Source organism: Ambystoma mexicanum, chromosome 6q (genome assembly GCF_040938575.1).
Source record: "Ambystoma mexicanum isolate Mex_15411 chromosome 6q, UKY_AmexF1_1, whole genome shotgun sequence".
Classification (NCBI taxonomy): domain Eukaryota; kingdom Metazoa; phylum Chordata; class Amphibia; order Caudata; family Ambystomatidae; genus Ambystoma; species Ambystoma mexicanum.
The window spans coordinates 1,630,315,615-1,630,332,307 of NC_090937.1; the positions used below are offsets into that span (position 1 = coordinate 1,630,315,615).

The 16,693-nt window shown below is 49.9% G+C and overlaps 2 non-coding genes across 2 annotated transcripts; both read left to right on the forward strand.

Annotated features, from left to right (window-relative positions):
• Positions 1–13,486: 13,486 nt before the first annotated feature.
• On the forward strand, positions 13,487–13,558 carry TRNAG-ACC (transfer RNA glycine (anticodon ACC)). Its single transcript has one exon. It is a non-coding gene; the product is annotated as a tRNA-Gly (tRNA).
• A 1,185-nt stretch (positions 13,559–14,743) lies between these two features.
• TRNAG-ACC (transfer RNA glycine (anticodon ACC)) lies at positions 14,744–14,815 on the forward strand. The gene has a single exon. It is a non-coding gene; the product is annotated as a tRNA-Gly (tRNA).
• Positions 14,816–16,693: the final 1,878 nt, after the last annotated feature.

Below are 16,693 nucleotides of genomic sequence, written 5' to 3' on the forward strand. Positions count from 1 at the left end.
CACAGCACCTCAGCCTATTAGAGTGAGGTTTCAGGATCTCTCTCATCCTGTAAACCAACATACTGAGGAAGGTGAAACGTGTGGCTGTGCTCCTCACATGCTGAAGCAGCAGCAGCCCTTTCCCTGAAGCAAAGTTCCTTCATTCCTCCCTCCCATAACCCTTAGCAGGGGATTTATGGTAATTGAGTTGAGTTTCCAAACTGGCCCTTCCTTCCTTCCTTCCCATATCTGCCAGCTCGAGAAGGCTTGTTTTGTTGCACCTGGGAAGTAAAGTATCTATTTGCGAGAGAGAGAGAGAATGAGAGAGAGAGACAGAGAGAGAGAGACAGAGAGAGAAGGGGAAGGGGTGTTGGCAGTTAGGGTGTGAGCTAGAGAAATGAGGCCTGTCTGCAAAAGGCCATGGGATGGGAGTGCGTGGTTGCAGGTTGTTTGGCTTTGTAAGGCCTACTGCCCGCTTCACTCGAAACTGGGTCTAGGGTTGTCGGTTTGTAGGCTGTAAAAGCCCAGAAAAGCTCTTGTTTTCCAACCAGCAGAGTGGCGCAGCGGAAGCGTGCTGGGCCCATAACCCAGAGGTCGATGGATAGAAACCATCCTCTGCTAAGTTTTTTCAAATTATGTTTTTGTGTCATGGCATTAGGGCACAAAGAGCTGTAAGTGCCTGGATGCAATGTCATTCCTTGAACTTGCTGCCTCGTTCCACTCTTGCGCTAAATAGGAGAGGGTCCCAGACCAGCCAACAAAATGTACTGTTCAATCAAACCAAACTTAAAACCAAGCTCCTTTTTTAAGGGGTCCCGGGGAAATGTTGGGCTGACCGGCAAGACCTCATGATGCGAACTGCTTCTGCGTCAAACGCAAGCTTTTTTCATTCCCAGCCAATGACTTATTCTTATTTCTAAGGGGCGCTCCATCACATAGCCCAGACAGGCAGGCGTTGGTGGTATAGTGGTGAGCATAGCTGCCTTCCAAGCAGTTGACCCGGGTTCGCTTCCCTGCCAACGCAGATCAAATCTTTAAATTGTTCAAAATGCATTTTTTGGAAATCAGACTCATGCTGAAAGCAAAGCTGACACACTTTTCGTGAAAATCAAAACCCCATCCAGGAAAGGTTCTTGCATCCTAGTTTCTGCAACTGTCTATCGGTGAGGGGATTGAAGCGAGCAGGGCTCCTGGCCCCTCCCCGACAAAGCCCTGACGAAGGCCTGACAAAGGCCTATTCGCCTTGCCCTGACGGGCAAAGGTCCCAGCAGGCCACCGAGCACAGCCCCTCAGCCTATTAGAGTGAGGTTTCAGGATCTCTCTCATCCTGTAAACCAACATACTGAGGAAGGTGAAACGTGTGGCTGCGCTCCTCACATGCTGAAGCAGCAGCAGCCCTTTCCCTGAAGCAAAGTTCCTTCATTCCTCCCTCCCATAACCCTTAGCAGGGGATTTATGGTAATTGAGTTGAGTTTCCAAACTGGCCCTTCCTTCCTTCCTTCCCATATCTGCCAGCTCGAGAAGGCTTGTTTTGTTGCACCTGGGAAGTAAAGTATCTATTTGCGAGAGAGAGAGAATGAGAGAGAGAGACAGAGAGAGAGAGAGACAGAGAGAGAAGGGGAAGGGGTGTTGGCAGTTAGGGTGCGAGCTAGAGAAATGAGGCCTGTCTGCAAAAGGCCATGGGATGGGAGTGCGTGGTTGCAGGTTGTTTGGCTTTGTAAGGCCTACTGCCCGCTTCACTCGAAACTGGGTCTAGGGTTGTCGGTTTGTAGGCTGTAAAAGCCCAGAAAAGCTCTTGTTCTGCAACCAGCAGAGTGGCGCAGCCGAAGTGTGCTGGGCCCATAACCCAGAGGTCGATGGATCGAAACCATCCTCTGCTAAGTTTTTTCAAATTATGTTTTTGTGTCATGGCATTAGGGCACAAAGAGCTGTAAGTGCCTGGATGCAATGTCATTCCTTGAACTTGCTGCCTCGTTCCACTCTTGCGCTAAATAGGAGAGGGTCCCAGCCCAGCCAACAAAATGTACTGTTCAATCAAACCAAACTTAAAACCAAGCTCCTTTTTTAAGGGGTCCCGGGGAAATGTTGGGCTGACCGGCAAGACCTCATGATGCGAACTGCTTCTGCGTCAAACGCAAGCTTTTTTCATTCCCAGCCAATGACTTATTCTTATTTCTAAGGGGCGCTCCATCACATAGCCCAGACAGGCAGGCGTTGGTGGTATAGTGGTGAGCATAGCTGCCTTCCAAGCAGTTGACCCGGGTTCTATTCCCGGCCAAAGCAGATCAAATCTTTAAATTGTTCAAAATGCATTTTTTGGAAATCAGACTCATGCTGAAAGCAAAGCTGACACACTTTTCGTGAAAATCAAAACCCCATCCAGGAAAGGTTCTTGCATCCCAGTTTCTGCAACTGTCTATCGGTGAGGGGATTGAAGCGAGCAGGGCTCCTGGCCCCTCCCCGACAAAGGCCTGACAAAGGCCTATTCGCCTTGCCCTGACGGGCCAAGGTCCCAGCAGGCCACCGAGCACAGCACCTCAGCCTATTAGAGTGAGGTTTCAGGATCTCTCTCATCCTGTAAACCAACATACTGAGGAAGGTGAAACGTGTGGCTGTGCTCCTCACATGCTGAAGCAGCAGCAGCCCTTTCCCTGAAGCAAAGTTCCTTCATTCCTCCCTCCCATAACCCTTAGCAGGGGATTTATGGTAATTGAGTTGAGTTTCCAAACTGGCCCTTCCTTCCTTCCTTCCCATATCTGCCAGCTCGAGAAGGCTTGTTTTGTTGCACCTGGGAAGTAAAGTATCTATTTGCGAGAGAGAGAGAATGAGAGAGAGAGACAGAGAGAGAGAGAGACAGAGAGAGAAGGGGAAGGGGTGTTGGCAGTTAGGGTGTGAGCTAGAGAAATGAGGCCTGTCTGCAAAAGGCCATGGGATGGGAGTGCGTGGTTGCAGGTTGTTTGGCTTTGTAAGGCCTACTGCCCGCTTCACTCGAAACTGGGTCTAGGGTTGTCGGTTTGTAGGCTGTAAAAGCCCAGAAAAGCTCTTGTTCTCCAACCAGCAGAGTGGCGCAGCGGAAGTGTGCTGGGCCCATAACCCAGAGGTCGATGGATAGAAACCATCCTCTGCTAAGTTTTTTCAAATTATGTTTTTGTGTCATGGCATTAGGGCACAAAGAGCTGTAAGTGCCTGGATGCAATGTCATTCCTTGAACTTGCTGCCTCGTTCCACTCTTGCGCTAAATAGGAGAGGGTCCCAGACCAGCCAACAAAATGTACTGTTCAATCAAACCAAACTTAAAACCAAGCTCCTTTTTTAAGGGGTCCCGGGGAAATGTTGGGCTGACCGGCAAGACCTCATGATGCGAACTGCTTCTGCGTCAAACGCAAGCTTTTTTCATTCCCAGCCAATGACTTATTCTTATTTCTAAGGGGCGCTCCATCACATAGCCCAGACAGGCAGGCGTTGGTGGTATAGTGGTGAGCATAGCTGCCTTCCAAGCAGTTGACCCGGGTTCGCTTCCCTGCCAACGCAGATCAAATCTTTAAATTGTTCAAAATGCATTTTTTGGAAATCAGACTCATGCTGAAAGCAAAGCTGACACACTTTTCGTGAAAATCAAAACCCCATCCAGGAAAGGTTCTTGCATCCTAGTTTCTGCAACTGTCTATCGGTGAGGGGATTGAAGCGAGCAGGGCTCCTGGCCCCTCCCCGACAAAGCCCTGACGAAGGCCTATTCGCCTTGCCCTGACGGGCAAAGGTCCCAGCAGGCCACCGAGCACAGCTCCTCAGCCTATTAGAGTGAGGTTTCAGGATCTCTCTCATCCTGTAAACCAACATACTGAGGAAGGTGAAACGTGTGGCTGCGCTCCTCACATGCTGAAGCAGCAGCAGCCCTTTACCTGAAGCAAAGTTCCTTCATTCCTCCCTCCGATAACCCTTAGCAGGGGATTTATAGTAATTGAGTTGAGTTTCCAAACTGGCCCTTCCTTCCTTCCTTCCCATATCTGCCAGCTCAAGAAGGCTTGTTTTGTTGCACCTGGGAAGTAAAGTATCTATTTGCGAGAGAGAGAGAATGAGAGAGAGAGACAGAGAGAGAGAGACAGAGAGAGAAGGGGAAGGGGTGTTGGCAGTTAGGGTGTGAGCTAGAGAAATGAGGCCTGTCTGCAAAAGGCCATGGGATGGGAGTGCGTGGTTGCAGGTTGTTTGGCTTTGTAAGGCCTACTGCCCGCTTCACTCGAAACTGGGTCTATGGTTGTCGGTTTGTAGGCTGTAAAAGCCCAGAAAAGCTCTTCTCTCCAACCAGCAGAGTGGCGCAGCGGAAGCGTGCAGGGCCCATAACCCAGAGGTCGATGGATCGAAACCATCCTCTGCTAAGTTTTTTCAAATTATGTTTTTGTGTCATGGCATTAGGGCACAAAGTGCTGTAAGTGCCTGGATGCAATGTCATTCCTTGAACTTGCTGCCTCGTTCCACTCTTGCGCTAAATAGGAGAGGGTCCCAGCCCAGCCAACAAAATGTACTGTTCAATCAAACCAAACTTAAAACCAAGCTCCTTTTTTAAGGGGTCCCGGGGAAATGTTGGGCTGACCGGCAAGACCTCATGATGCGAACTGCTTCTGCGTCAAACGCAAGCTTTTTTCATTCCCAGCCAATGACTTATTCTTATTTCTAAGGGGCGCTCCATCAGATAGCCCAGACAGGCAGGCGTTGATGGTACAGTGGTGAGCATAGCTGCCTTCCAAGCAGTTGACCCGGGTTCAATTCCCGGCCAACGCAGATCAAATCTTTAAATTGTTCAAAATGCATTTTTTGGAAATCAGACTCATGCTGAAAGCAAAGCTGACACACTTTTCGTGAAAATCAAAACCCCATCCAGGAAAGGTTCTTGCATCCTAGTTTCTGCAACTGTCTATCGGTGAGGGGATTGAAGCGAGCAGGGCTCCTGGCCCCTCCCCGACAAAGGCCTGACAAAGGCCTATTCGCCTTGCCCTGACGGGCAAAGGTCCCAGCAGGCCACCGAGCACAGCACCTCAGCCTATTAGAGTGAGGTTTCAGGATCTCTCTCATCCTGTAAACCAACATACTGAGGAAGGTGAAACGTGTGGCTGTGCTCCTCACATGCTGAAGCAGCAGCAGCCCTTTCCCTGAAGCAAAGTTCCTTCATTCCTCCCTCCCATAACCCTTAGCAGGGGATTTATGGTAATTGAGTTGAGTTTCCAAACTGGCCCTTCCTTCCTTCCTTCCCATATCTGCCAGCTCGAGAAGGCTTGTTTTGTTGCACCTGGGAAGTAAAGTATCTATTTGCGAGAGAGAGAGAATGAGAGAGAGAGACAGAGAGAGAGAGACAGAGAGAGAAGGGGAAGGGGTGTTGGCAGTTAGGGTGTGAGCTAGAGAAATGAGGCCTGTCTGCAAAAGGCCATGGGATGGGAGTGCGTGGTTGCAGGTTGTTTGGCTTTGTAAGGCCTACTGCCCGCTTCACTCGAAACTGGGTCTAGGGTTGTCGGTTTGTAGGCTGTAAAAGCCCAGAAAAGCTCTTGTTCTCCAACCAGCAGAGTGGCGCAGCGGAAGCGTGCTGGGCCCATAACCCAGAGGTCGATGGATCGAAACCATCCTCTGCTAAGTTTTTTCAAATTATGTTTTTGTGTCATGGCATTAGGGCACAAAGAGCTGTAAGTGCCTGGATGCAATGTCATTCCTTGAACTTGCTGCCTCGTTCCACTCTTGCGCTAAATAGGAGAGGGTCCCAGCCCAGCCAACAAAATGTACTGTTCAATCAAACCAAATTTAAAACCAAGCTCCTTTTTTAAGGGGTCCCGGGGAAATGTTGGGCTGACCGGCAAGACCTCATGATGCGAACTGCTTCTGCGTCAAACGCAAGCTTTTTTCATTCCCAGCCAATGACTTATTCTTATTTCTAAGGGGCGCTCCATCACATAGCCCAGACAAGCAGGTGTTGGTGGTATAGTGGTGAGCATAGCTGCCTTCCAAGCAGTTGACCCGGGTTCGATTCCCGGCCAACGCAGATCAAATCTTTAAATTGTTCAAAATGCATTTTTGGGAAATCAGACTCATGCTGAAAGCAAAGCTGACACACTTTTCGCGAAAATCAAAACCCCATCCAGGAAAGGTTCTTGCATCCTAGTTTCTGCAACTGTCTATCGGTGAGGGGATTGAAGCGAGCAGGGCTCCTGGCCCCTCCCCGACAAAGCCCTGACGAAGGCCTGACAAAGGCCTATTCGCCTTGCCCTGACGGGCAAAGGTCCCAGCAGGCCACCGAGCACAGCACCTCAGCCTATTAGAGTGAGGTTTCAGGATCTCTCTCATCCTGTAAACCAACATACTGAGGAAGGTGAAACGTGTGGCTGCGCTCCTCACATGCTGAAGCAGCAGCTGCCCTTTCCCTGAAGCAAAGTTCCTTCATTCCTCCCTCCCATAACCCTTAGCAGGGGATTTATGGTAATTGAGTTGAGTTTCCAAACTGGCCCTTCCTTCCTTCCTTCCCATATCTGCCAGCTCGAGAAGGCTTGTTTTGTTGCACCTGGGAAGTAAAGTATCTATTTGCGAGAGAGAGAGAATGAGAGAGAGAGACAGAGAGAGAGAGACAGAGAGAGAAGGGGAAGGGGTGTTGGCAGTTAGGGTGTGAGCTAGAGAAATGAGGCCTGTCTGCAAAAGGCCATGGGATGGGAGTGCATGGTTGCAGGTTGTTTGGCTTTGTAAGGCCTACTGCCCGCTTCACTCGAAACTGGGTCTAGGGTTGTCGGTTTGTAGGCTGTAAAAGCCCAGAAAAGCTCTTGTTCTCCAACCAGCAGAGTGGCGCAGCGGAAGCGTGCTGGGCCCATAACCCAGAGGTCGATGGATGGGCCCATAACCCAGAGGTTGATGGATCGAAACCATCCTCTGCTAAGTTTTTTCAAATTATGTTTTTGTGTCATGGCATTAGGGCACAAAGAGCTGTAAGTGCCTGGATGCAATGTCATTCCTTGAACTTGCTGCCTCGTTCCACTCTTGCACTAAATAGGAGAGGGTCCCAGCCCAGCCAACAAAATGTACTGTTCAATCAAACCAAACTTAAAACCAAGCTCCTTTTTTAAGGGGTCCCGGGGAAATGTTGGGCTGACCGGCAAGACCTCATGATGCGAACTTCTTCTGCGTCAAACGCAAGCTTTTTTCATTCCCAGCCAAAGACTTATTCTTATTTCTAAGGGGCGCTCCATCACATAGCCCAGACAGGCAGGCATTGCTGGTATAGTGGTGAGCATAGCTGCCTTCCAAGCAGTTGACCCGGGTTCGATTCCCGGCCAACGCAGATCAAATCTTTAAATTGTTCAAAATGCATTTTTGGGAAATCAGACTCATGCTGAAAGCAAAGCTGACACACTTTTCGCGAAAATCAAAACCCCATCCAGGAAAGGTTCTTGCATCCTAGTTTCCGCAACTGTCTATCGGTGAGGGGATTGAAGCGAGCAGGGCTCCTGGCCCCTCCCCGACAAAGCCCTGACGAAGGCCTATTCGCCTTGCCCTGACGGGCAAAGGTCCCAGCAGGCCACCGAGCACAGCACCTCAGCCTATTAGAGTGAGGTTTCAGGATCTCTCTCATCCTGTAAACCAACATACTGAGGAAGGTGAAACGTGTGGCTGCGCTCCTCACATGCTGAAGCAGCAGCAGCCCTTTCCCTGAAGCAAAGTTCCTTCATTCCTCCCTCCCATAACCCTTAGCAGGGGATTTATGGTAATTGAGTTGAGTTTCCAAACTGGCCCTTCCTTCCTTCCTTCCCATATCTGCCAGCTCGAGAAGGCTTGTTTTGTTGCACCTGGGAAGTAAAGTATCTATTTGCGAGAGAGAGAGAATGAGAGAGAGAGACAGAGAGAGAGAGACAGAGAGAGAAGGGGAAGGGGTGTTGGCAGTTAGGGTGTGAGCTAGAGAAATGAGGCCTGTCTGCAAAAGGCCATGGGATGGGAGTGCGTGGTTGCAGGTTGTTTGGCTTTGTAAGGCCTACTGCCCGCTTCACTCGAAACTGGGTCTAGGGTTGTCGGTTTGTAGGCTGTAAAAGCCCAGAAAAGCTCTTGTTCTCCAACCAGCAGAGTGGCGCAGCGGAAGTGTGCTGGGCCCATAACCCAGAGGTCGATGGATAGAAACCATCCTCTGCTAAGTTTTTTCAAATTATGTTTTTGTGTCATGGCATTAGGGCACAAAGAGCTGTAAGTGCCTGGATGCAATGTCATTCCTTGAACTTGCTGCCTCGTTCCACTCTTGCGCTAAATAGGAGAGGGTCCCAGACCAGCCAACAAAATGTACTGTTCAATCAAACCAAACTTAAAACCAAGCTCCTTTTTTAAGGGGTCCCGGGGAAATGTTGGGCTGACCGGCAAGACCTCATGATGCGAACTGCTTCTGCGTCAAACGCAAGCTTTTTTCATTCCCAGCCAATGACTTATTCTTATTTCTAAGGGGCGCTCCATCACATAGCCCAGACAGGCAGGCGTTGGTGGTATAGTGGTGAGCATAGCTGCCTTCCAAGCAGTTGACCCGGGTTCGCTTCCCTGCCAACGCAGATCAAATCTTTAAATTGTTCAAAATGCATTTTTTGGAAATCAGACTCATGCTGAAAGCAAAGCTGACACACTTTTCGTGAAAATCAAAACCCCATCCAGGAAAGGTTCTTGCATCCTAGTTTCTGCAACTGTCTATCGGTGAGGGGATTGAAGCGAGCAGGGCTCCTGGCCCCTCCCCGACAAAGCCCTGACGAAGGCCTATTCGCGTTGCCCTGACGGGCAAAGGTCCCAGCAGGCCACCGAGCACAGCTCCTCAGCCTATTAGAGTGAGGTTTCAGGATCTCTCTCATCCTGTAAACCAACATACTGAGGAAGGTGAAACGTGTGGCTGCGCTCCTCACATGCTGAAGCAGCAGCAGCCCTTTACCTGAAGCAAAGTTCCTTCATTCCTCCCTCCGATAACCCTTAGCAGGGGATTTATAGTAATTGAGTTGAGTTTCCAAACTGGCCCTTCCTTCCTTCCTTCCTTCCCATATCTGCCAGCTCGAGAAGGCTTGTTTTGTTGCACCTGGGAAGTAAAGTATCTATTTGCGAGAGAGAGAGAATGAGAGAGAGAGACAGAGAGAGAGAGACAGAGAGAGAAGGGGAAGGGGTGTTGGCAGTTAGGGTGTGAGCTAGAGAAATGAGGCCTGTCTGCAAAAGGCCATGGGATGGGAGTGCGTGGTTGCAGGTTGTTTGGCTTTGTAAGGCCTACTGCCCGCTTCACTCGAAACTGGGTCTATGGTTGTCGGTTTGTAGGCTGTAAAAGCCCAGAAAAGCTCTTCTCTCCAACCAGCAGAGTGGCGCAGCGGAAGCGTGCAGGGCCCATAACCCAGAGGTCGATGGATCGAAACCATCCTCTGCTAAGTTTTTTCAAATTATGTTTTTGTGTCATGGCATTAGGGCACAAAGTGCTGTAAGTGCCTGGATGCAATGTCATTCCTTGAACTTGCTGCCTCGTTCCACTCTTGCGCTAAATAGGAGAGGGTCCCAGCCCAGCCAACAAAATGTACTGTTCAATCAAACCAAACTTAAAACCAAGCTCCTTTTTTAAGGGGTCCCGGGGAAATGTTGGGCTGACCGGCAAGACCTCATGATGCGAACTGCTTCTGCGTCAAACGCAAGCTTTTTTCATTCCCAGCCAATGACTTATTCTTATTTCTAAGGGGCGCTCCATCAGATAGCCCAGACAGGCAGGCGTTGATGGTACAGTGGTGAGCATAGCTGCCTTCCAAGCAGTTGACCCCGGTTCAATTCCCGGCCAACGCAGATCAAATCTTTAAATTGTTCAAAATGCATTTTTTGGAAATCAGACTCATGCTGAAAGCAAAGCTGACACACTTTTCGTGAAAATCAAAACCCCATCCAGGAAAGGTTCTTGCATCCTAGTTTCTGCAACTGTCTATCGGTGAGGGGATTGAAGCGAGCAGGGCTCCTGGCCCCTCCCCGACAAAGGCCTGACAAAGGCCTATTCGCCTTGCCCTGACGGGCAAAGGTCCCAGCAGGCCACCGAGCACAGCACCTCAGCCTATTAGAGTGAGGTTTCAGGATCTCTCTCATCCTGTAAACCAACATACTGAGGAAGGTGAAACGTGTGGCTGTGCTCCTCACATGCTGAAGCAGCAGCAGCCCTTTCCCTGAAGCAAAGTTCCTTCATTCCTCCCTCCCATAACCCTTAGCAGTGGATTTATGGTAATTGAGTTGAGTTTCCAAACTGGCCCTTCCTTCCTTCCTTCCCATATCTGCCAGCTCGAGAAGGCTTGTTTTGTTGCACCTGGGAAGTAAAGTATCTATTTGCGAGAGAGAGAGAATGAGAGAGAGAGACAGAGAGAGAGAGACAGAGAGAGAAGGGGAAGGGGTGTTGGCAGTTAGGGTGTGAGCTAGAGAAATGAGGCCTGTCTGCAAAAGGCCATGGGATGGGAGTGCGTGGTTGCAGGTTGTTTGGCTTTGTAAGGCCTACTGCCCGCTTCACTCGAAACTGGGTCTAGGGTTGTCGGTTTGTAGGCTGTAAAAGCCCAGAAAAGCTCTTGTTCTCCAACCAGCAGAGTGGCGCAGCGGAAGCGTGCTGGGCCCATAACCCAGAGGTCGATGGATCGAAACCATCCTCTGCTAAGTTTTTTCAAATTATGTTTTTGTGTCATGGCATTAGGGCACAAAGAGCTGTAAGTGCCTGGATGCAATGTCATTCCTTGAACTTGCTGCCTCGTTCCACTCTTGCGCTAAATAGGAGAGGGTCCCAGCCCAGCCAACAAAATGTACTGTTCAATCAAACCAAATTTAAAACCAAGCTCCTTTTTTAAGGGGTCCCGGGGAAATGTTGGGCTGACCGGCAAGACCTCATGATGCGAACTGCTTCTGCGTCAAACGCAAGCTTTTTTCATTCCCAGCCAATGACTTATTCTTATTTCTAAGGGGCGCTCCATCACATAGCCCAGACAAGCAGGTGTTGGTGGTATAGTGGTGAGCATAGCTGCCTTCCAAGCAGTTGACCCGGGTTCGATTCCCGGCCAACGCAGATCAAATCTTTAAATTGTTCAAAATGCATTTTTGGGAAATCAGACTCATGCTGAAAGCAAAGCTGACACACTTTTCGCGAAAATCAAAACCCCATCCAGGAAAGGTTCTTGCATCCTAGTTTCTGCAACTGTCTATCGGTGAGGGGATTGAAGCGAGCAGGGCTCCTGGCCCCTCCCCGACAAAGCCCTGACGAAGGCCTGACAAAGGCCTATTCGCCTTGCCCTGACGGGCAAAGGTCCCAGCAGGCCACCGAGCACAGCACCTCAGCCTATTAGAGTGAGGTTTCAGGATCTCTCTCATCCTGTAAACCAACATACTGAGGAAGGTGAAACGTGTGGCTGCGCTCCTCACATGCTGAAGCAGCAGCTGCCCTTTCCCTGAAGCAAAGTTCCTTCATTCCTCCCTCCCATAACCCTTAGCAGGGGATTTATGGTAATTGAGTTGAGTTTCCAAACTGGCCCTTCCTTCCTTCCTTCCCATATCTGCCAGCTCGAGAAGGCTTGTTTTGTTGCACCTGGGAAGTAAAGTATCTATTTGCGAGAGAGAGAGAGAATGAGAGAGAGAGACAGAGAGAGAGAGACAGAGAGAGAAGGGGAAGGGGTGTTGGCAGTTAGGGTGTGAGCTAGAGAAATGAGGCCTGTCTGCAAAAGGCCATGGGATGGGAGTGCATGGTTGCAGGTTGTTTGGCTTTGTAAGGCCTACTGCCCGCTTCACTCGAAACTGGGTCTAGGGTTGTCGGTTTGTAGGCTGTAAAAGCCCAGAAAAGCTCTTGTTCTCCAACCAGCAGAGTGGCGCAGCGGAAGCGTGCTGGGCCCATAACCCAGAGGTCGATGGATGGGCCCATAACCCAGAGGTTGATGGATCGAAACCATCCTCTGCTAAGTTTTTTCAAATTATGTTTTTGTGTCATGGCATTAGGGCACAAAGAGCTGTAAGTGCCTGGATGCAATGTCATTCCTTGAACTTGCTGCCTCGTTCCACTCTTGCACTAAATAGGAGAGGGTCCCAGCCCAGCCAACAAAATGTACTGTTCAATCAAACCAAACTTAAAACCAAGCTCCTTTTTTAAGGGGTCCCGGGGAAATGTTGGGCTGACCGGCAAGACCTCATGATGCGAACTTCTTCTGCGTCAAACGCAAGCTTTTTTCATTCCCAGCCAAAGACTTATTCTTATTTCTAAGGGGCGCTCCATCACATAGCCCAGACAGGCAGGCGTTGCTGGTATAGTGGTGAGCATAGCTGCCTTCCAAGCAGTTGACCCGGGTTCGATTCCCGGCCAACGCAGATCAAATCTTTAAATTGTTCAAAATGCATTTTTGGGAAATCAGACTCATGCTGAAAGCAAAGCTGACACACTTTTCGCGAAAATCAAAACCCCATCCAGGAAAGGTTCTTGCATCCTAGTTTCCGCAACTGTCTATCGGTGAGGGGATTGAAGCGAGCAGGGCTCCTGGCCCCTCCCCGACAAAGCCCTGACGAAGGCCTATTCGCCTTGCCCTGACGGGCAAAGGTCCCAGCAGGCCACCGAGCACAGCACCTCAGCCTATTAGAGTGAGGTTTCAGGATCTCTCTCATCCTGTAAACCAACATACTGAGGAAGGTGAAACGTGTGGCTGCGCTCCTCACATGCTGAAGCAGCAGCAGCCCTTTCCCTGAAGCAAAGTTCCTTCATTCCTCCCTCCCATAACCCTTAGCAGGGGATTTATGGTAATTGAGTTGAGTTTCCAAACTGGCCCTTCCTTCCTTCCTTCCCATATCTGCCAGCTCGAGAAGGCTTGTTTTGTTGCACCTGGGAAGTAAAGTATCTATTTGCGAGAGAGAGAGAATGAGAGAGAGAGACAGAGAGAGAGAGACAGAGAGAGAAGGGGAAGGGGTGTTGGCAGTTAGGGTGTGAGCTAGAGAAATGAGGCCTGTCTGCAAAAGGCCATGGGATGGGAGTGCGTGGTTGCAGGTTGTTTGGCTTTGTAAGGGATACTGCCCGCTTCACTCGAAACTGGGTCTAGGGTTGTCGGTTAGTAGGCTGTAAAAGCCCCGAAAAGCTCTCGTTCTCCAGCCAGCAGAGTGGCACAGCGGAAGCGTGCTGGGCCCATAACCCAGAGGTCGATGGATCGAAACCATCCTCTGCTAAGTTTTTTCAAATTATGTTTTTGTGTCATGGCATTAGGGCACAAAGAGCTGTAAGTGCCTGGATGCAATGTCATTCCTTGAACTTGCTGCCTCGTTCCACTCTTGCGCTAAATAGGAGAGGGTCCCAGCCCAGCCAACTAAATGTACTGTTCAATCAAACCAAACTTAAAACCAAGCTCCTTTTTTAAGGGGTCCCGGGGAAATGTTGGGCTGACCGGCAAGACCTCATGATGCGAACTGCTTCTGCGTCAAACGCAAGCTTTTTTCATTCCCAGCCAATGACTTATTCTTATTTCTAAGGGGCGCTCCATCAGATAGTCCAGACAGGCAGGAGTTGGTGGTATAGTGGTGAGCATAGCTGCCTACCAAGCAGTTGACCCGGGTTCGATTCCCGGCCAACGCAGATCAAATCTTTAAATTGTTCAAAATGCATTTTTTGGAAATCAGACTCATGCTGAAAGCAAAGCTGACACACTTTTCGCGAAAATCAAAACCCCATCCAGGAAAGGTTCTTGCATCCTAGTTTCTGCAACTGTCTATCGGTGAGGGGATTGAAGCGAGCAGGGCTCCTGGCCCCTCCCCGACAAAGCCCTGACGAAGGCCTGACAAAGGCCTATTCGCCTTGCCCTGACGGGCAAAGGTCCCAGCAGGCCACCGAGCACAGCACCTCAGCCTATTAGAGTGAGGTTTCAGGATCTCTCTCATCCTGTAAACCAACATACTGAGGAAGGTGAAACGTGTGGCTGCGCTCCTCACATGCTGAAGCAGCAGCAGCCCTTTCCCTGAAGCAAAGTTCCTTCATTCCTCCCTCCCATAACCCTTAGCAGGGGATTTATGGTAATTGAGTTGAGTTTCCAAACTGGCCCTTCCTTCCTTCCTTCCCATATCTGCCAGCTCGAGAATGCTTGTTTTGTTGCACCTGGGAAGTAAAGTATCTATTTGCGAGAGAGAGAGAATGAGAGAGAGAGACAGAGAGAGAGAGACAGAGAGAGAAGGGGAAGGGGTGTTGGCAGTTAGGGTGTGAGCTAGAGAAATGAGGCCTGTCTGCAAAAGGCCATGGGATGGGAGTGCGTGGTTGCAGGTTGTTTGGCTTTGTAAGGCCTACTGCCCGCTTCACTCGAAACTGGGTCTAGGGTTGTCGGTTTGTAGGCTGTAAAAGCCCAGAAAAGCTCTTGTTCTCCAACCAGCAGAGTGGCGCAGCGGAAGCGTGCTGGGCCCATAACCCAGAGGTCGATGGATCGAAACCATCCTCTGCTAAGTTTTTTCAAAGTATGTTTTTGTGTCATGGCATTAGGGCACAAAGAGCTGTAAGTGCCTGGATGCAATGTCATTCCTTGAACTTGCTGCCTCGTTCCACTCTTGCGCTAAATAGGAGAGGGTCCCAGCCCAGCCAACAAAATGTACTGTTCAATCAAACCAAACTTAAAACCAAGCTCCTTTTTTAAGGGGTCCCGGGGAAATGTTGGGCTGACCGGCAAGACCTCATGATGCGAACTGCTTCTGCGTCAAACGCAAGCTTTTTTCATTCCCAGCCAATGACTTATTCTTATTTCTAAGGGGCGCTCCATCAGATAGTCCAGACAGGCAGGAGTTGGTGGTATAGTGGTGAGCATAGCTGCCTACCAAGCAGTTGACCCGGGTTCGATTCCCGGCCAACGCAGATCAAATCTTTAAATTGTTCAAAATGCATTTTTTGGAAATCAGACTCATGCTGAAAGCAAAGCTGACACACTTTTCGCGAAAATCAAAACCCCATCCAGGAAAGGTTCTTGCATCCTAGTTTCTGCAACTGTCTATCGGTGAGGGGATTGAAGCGAGCAGGGCTCCTGGCCCCTCCCCGACAAAGCCCTGACGAAGGCCTGACAAAGGCCTATTCGCCTTGCCCTGACGGGCAAAGGTCCCAGCAGGCCACCGAGCACAGCACCTCAGCCTATTAGAGTGAGGTTTCAGGATTTCTCTCATCCTGTAAACCAACATACTGAGGAAGGTGAAACGTGTGGCTGCGCTCCTCACATGCTGAAGCAGCAGCAGCCCTTTCCCTGAAGCAAAGTTCCTTCATTCCTCCCTCCCATAACCCTTAGCAGGGGATTTATGGTAATTGAGTTGAGTTTCCAAACTGGCCCTTCCTTCCTTCCTTCCCATATCTGCCAGCTCGAGAATGCTTGTTTTGTTGCACCTGGGAAGTAAAGTATCTATTTGCGAGAGAGAGAGAATGAGAGAGAGAGACAGAGAGAGAGAGACAGAGAGAGAAGGGGAAGGGGTGTTGGCAGTTAGGGTGTGAGCTAGAGAAATGAGGCCTGTCTGCAAAAGGCCATGGGATGGGAGTGCGTGGTTGCAGGTTGTTTGGCTTTGTAAGGCCTACTGCCCGCTTCACTCGAAACTGGGTCTAGGGTTGTCGGTTTGTAGGCTGTAAAAGCCCAGAAAAGCTCTTGTTCTCCAACCAGCAGAGTGGCGCAGCGGAAGCGTGCTGGGCCCATAACCCAGAGGTCGATGGATCGAAACCATCCTCTGCTAAGTTTTTTCAAATTATGTTTTTGTGTCATGGCATTAGGGCACAAAGAGCTGTAAGTGCCTGGATGCAATGTCATTCCTTGAACTTGCTGCCTCGTTCCACTCTTGCGCTAAATAGGAGAGGGTCCCAGCCCAGCCAACAAAATGTACTGTTCAATCAAACCAAACTTAAAACCAAGCTCCTTTTTTAAGGGGTCCCGGGGAAATGTTGGGCTGACCGGCAAGACCTCATGATGCGAACTGCTTCTGCGTCAAACGCAAGCTTTTTTCATTCCCAGCCAATGACTTATTCTTATTTCTAAGGGGCGCTCCATCAGATAGCCCAGACAGGCAGGCGTTGGTGGTATAGTGGTGAGCATAGCTGCCTTCCAAGCAGTTGACCCGGGTTCCATTCTCGGCCAACGCAGATCAAATCTTTAAATTGTTCAAAATGCATTTTTTGGAAATCAGACTCATGCTGAAAGCAAAGCTGACACACTTTTCGTGAAAATCAAAACCCCATCCAGGAAAGGTTCTTGCATCCTAGTTTCTGCAACTGTCTATCAGTGAGGGGATTGAAGCGAGCAGGGCTCCTGGCCCCTCCCCGACAAAGGCCTGACAAAGGCCTATTCGCCTTGCCCTGACGGGCAAAGGTCCCAGCAGGCCACCGAGCACAGCACCTCAGCCTATTAGAGTGAGGTTTCAGGATCTCTCTCATCCTGTAAACCAACATACTGAGGAAGGTGAAACGTGTGGCTGTGCTCCTCACATGCTGAAGCAGCAGCAGCCCTTTCCCTGAAGCAAAGTTCCTTCATTCCTCCCTCCCATAACCCTTAGCAGGGGATTTATGGTAATTGAGTTGAGTTTCCAAACTGGCCCTTCCTTCCTTCCTTCCCATATCTGCCAGCTCGAGAAGGCTTGTTTTGTTGCACCTGGGAAGTAAAGTATCTATTTGCGAGAGAGAGAGAATGAGAGAGAGAGACAGAGAGAGAGAGACAGAGAGAGAAGGGGAAGGGGTGTTGGCAGTTAGGGTGTGAGCTAGAGAAAT